Here is a 3569-nt window from a genome sequence, read left to right as displayed (position 1 = left end):
GCCCGTGGCCCCCGCGGGTCGCGGCTGCGGGTCCCGGGGTTTTCCAGGCGGATTTCGGGGAGGATTTTGGTTTTAACCTTTGCAAATCCCCGTCTCTGACTCCGGTTCCCACGACCGAAATCTCCCCTCCACCGTTTGCCTTACTTCGCTTTCCTGGGCGTGTGAGAAATTTGGAAAACTGGAGAAGGCGTTTAATGCAAGGGGATTTTAAAACACAAAAGTATGCGGCGAAAGAACAAACACCTCAACCACCTAATTAGATATTTATCGGCGGAGCCATTACAAACTGCTGGGTATAACTCGGAGTTTATAAATTCTCTGACGGCAAAGAAATTCAATAATTACCTTGCTCTYCCTCACAACGGGATGGGTTGAGGATGGAGTGCGATAAACTTAACTCTGTTCCTGCGCTTTTGCAGATTAGCCTTTGGCACTCGTTGGTAAATACCAAGTGAATAGGGACTATGTGACCACAGTCCCTTGAATTAGGGACAAACATTTCCTCTGTGCATTTTAAATAATGCTACTGCCAAATATTTTGTTACCAGAGATCATTATCCTTTGAATGAAAACTCAGGGAGTAAAGGCATTGGTTTTGTCTTTGCTGGTGTGGAACAGACTGTATATGATATCTAGAACAAGCAAGAAGCTTTCACAAATTGCTATATGATTTCTACTGCCAGGTTCTGTGATATTGGATACGACATAAAAATAAAAAAGCCGGGCAGATAGACACAGAAACTCACAGAAACCACCTGTATACCTGTATATTTTGTTTCAAAGGAAAATCTCAGCTATTGTCTTACTGGCCCTGGTTCTGTTAGGCCTTGGATCTGCTTAATCTTTAAAGCTATTCAAACAAATTGAATGATCGAGGCAAGTCTCCTATAATTAATCTGGATTCTTGAATTTTGATACAAACTTTATGTAATCGAGAAGTTTCTCCCTTTTCCTTGCAAAGACACTAAATAGACACTAAGTCCTGCTGTCAAGACTGCTACCACGAACAAAGTTAAAAGGAACAAACCTGGAAATTTTCCCTTCAAGAGCAAGAAAGGGAGGAATATTAGAAGGAGACATAAACATAAAGTCGTGGGAGAACTGGTAGTGGTGTCTGGACAGAGACCAAGATTTAAAGTGGCCTGTACTTTACAAACTGCCGGGATCTGAACACAGAAACTGTGGTTTGTCCCAGGCAAAACTTTTGCAGGATTTTACTTGGTCAGTTTATCTGAACCTTACAGGGATTCGATACCAGTCCTCAAAGGTCTCGTCTGAACCTTTGGAAATGTTTGCTGTTCCACTGCTACAGTCCAGCCAGTCCAAAAGAAAATGACAATGATGGCACCTTGCATGGACGAACTAGTGAGTCAAACCCTGAACTGCTGTTGCAGACAGTGAAGCTTTAGCCTGGTCTGTCCATTCTCTAATTGTGCAATCTGCCCACAACATTTGGCAGAAATACGCCGGAGCCAATGCTTCACAGAGCCGAGCATCCTGTGACGAGGCATTGCTGAAATCCCCCACCATATGACGCCCTTGGAGGATTCAATATTTGGTCCGGGTGCTCAGGCAAGGAAGAATTAAGATTTTTTTGAGATATGGGGCTTTCAGCCAGTGACTTTAATGGAAAACGAATTCACAGAGAAAGGCCTGTAGGCCTGGACCTGCTAAATAACTCAAAAGTTGCAGCTCCAGTTTCCACTGAGGTCACTCCTAAAATCTTCACAGACCCGCTGCACGCAGCCAGGGGATGTAGGCAACTCTCCACGTTACCCCAGCAGACCTGTGCCCGACAGCCCGCTTCCTGCTTCTCCACGTTCCCCTCCCTCCATGCAGGTTTCTTTTTTTGTCTTAACCATATAAAATGAAGAGAAAGAATGAAAATTTGGGGGGCTTGAAGCCGGTGTGCCTGGCAGCGATGGTTTATGCAGCGCAGTTCTGCAGGTATGCAACTTGCACGAAGAGGGAACCTCCCTCCCTGGGCAGTTACCTGCTGGGTAGGATTATTTTGCTTTCCTTGGGTTTGGGGCAGACCTGGGCCTCGCCGTCTTTTCACAGCAGTGAACGGGAGCTCTGCCGACGAGGTGGACAGAGCAAGGAGCCGGGCCGGGGCCAGCCTGAGTTCCTCCAGAGAAGCACGACGATGCCCAAGGGTGGGTCTCCCTCAGCCCTGCATCCACAGGGACATCGCAAGGTGTCGGATGAGCTCGGGCTGCTCATTTTAGGATGGGGAAAGAAAGAAAACCCAGGCTGGGCCAGTGGAAGATGGAGCCAGCCGAAAGCTGGGGCCATGTCGGGCGGCTCTYGGTGGCAGCAGCCCCCGGGCGCAGACGCCAATGCCACCGGGCTGCTCCGAGCGCGGCCGCGGAGGCCACCGCTGGTCCCACTCTCCAGGTGTTCAGCCGCAGAACAAAGGGCCTTTTGAGCGGCCGCTGAGAAGGAAGAAGCCTCCTTGCTGGTTGCAAAATGGCTTTCCTGCGTGGCAATATTTGGTTACAGTAAGATCTGTTATTTCAGAAGAAGCCCAGCAGAAGGGAGGGTAATTTGACTCAGGCATGTAGAAAACCAACGTGGGGGCTCTTGTCTCCCTCCTCCCCCCCCCAAGTAGTGAAACAATATTGAGCTGTAATGTTTCATGTGAGCAGAGCAAAACTGGAGTCTTGGACCAGAACGTGCCTCATGTTGTTATGCCCCTTTGCATCCAGGCAAGCTAGTTCATCATCTGAGCAAGGTGGAGGTTTCTGAACTGCCTGGTCAGCGCAGGCACCAGGGTCTTCTGCGCATGAAAGGGGCAGAAGAAACCAGCTGCCACGGGCACTGGCGCAGGCAGCGGGGGCTTGCCCGCAATCTGCACGTCTGCGTTGCTGCCCAGGGCTCGTGCCGGGACGTCTCCGTCAAACGGTTCCGCAGCAAACCCTGGATTCGCCTGCGCTGACCGTGCGGGGAGCACTGAAAGCGGGCTCGGTGCTGTGGAGGAGGGCACGGAGGTGACCTGGCTGCTCCTCCCGGCTGCGGTGGTCCGGGTCCGTGTACGCTGTGTGTCCGGGGTTGCTGCAGAGGACGGTGCTCGTGCTCACGAGCAGCGCAGCCGTCTGGAGGTGGCGCATTCTCCCCTTTGCGCACAGCCAGCTGCCGAGGCAGCGTCCCGCGTCCCAGCAGGGCCACCGGGATGTCCCAGCTCCCATGGACCTGCCACCAGCTGGAGGTGGCCCGTGGTGGCCTGCTGTTACGCTCCCAGCACGCTCCTGCTGCGGGGGCTCCATTCCCCCCACATTTCCCCTAAATTTTATGATCCGGTCTCCTCCACAATGGCTGGGAGCTGGTGCCCTTGGCTATGTAGGAGGTGACTAATTTCAAATGATTTTCCTCGTTTCCTTCAGGGAGAAGTGGCAAGGATGATGCAGGGGGCCTCCCGCTCCAAGGAGGCATTTCCCGTCTACGGAAGGAAAACAGAGGGATGCTGCATCCTCCCCGAATGCACGGGCTCCGTGGAGAAGCACGGACATGGAACCTTTTTTTCCTGAATACCTGCTGAACTCACCATAGCACTTTATACATACATATCC

This window comes from Apteryx rowi, unplaced genomic scaffold (assembly GCF_003343035.1).
Source record: "Apteryx rowi isolate R43461 unplaced genomic scaffold, aptRow1 scaffold_11, whole genome shotgun sequence".
NCBI lineage: Eukaryota > Metazoa > Chordata > Aves > Apterygiformes > Apterygidae > Apteryx > Apteryx rowi.
Note: the sequence above shows the minus strand (reverse complement) of the source record.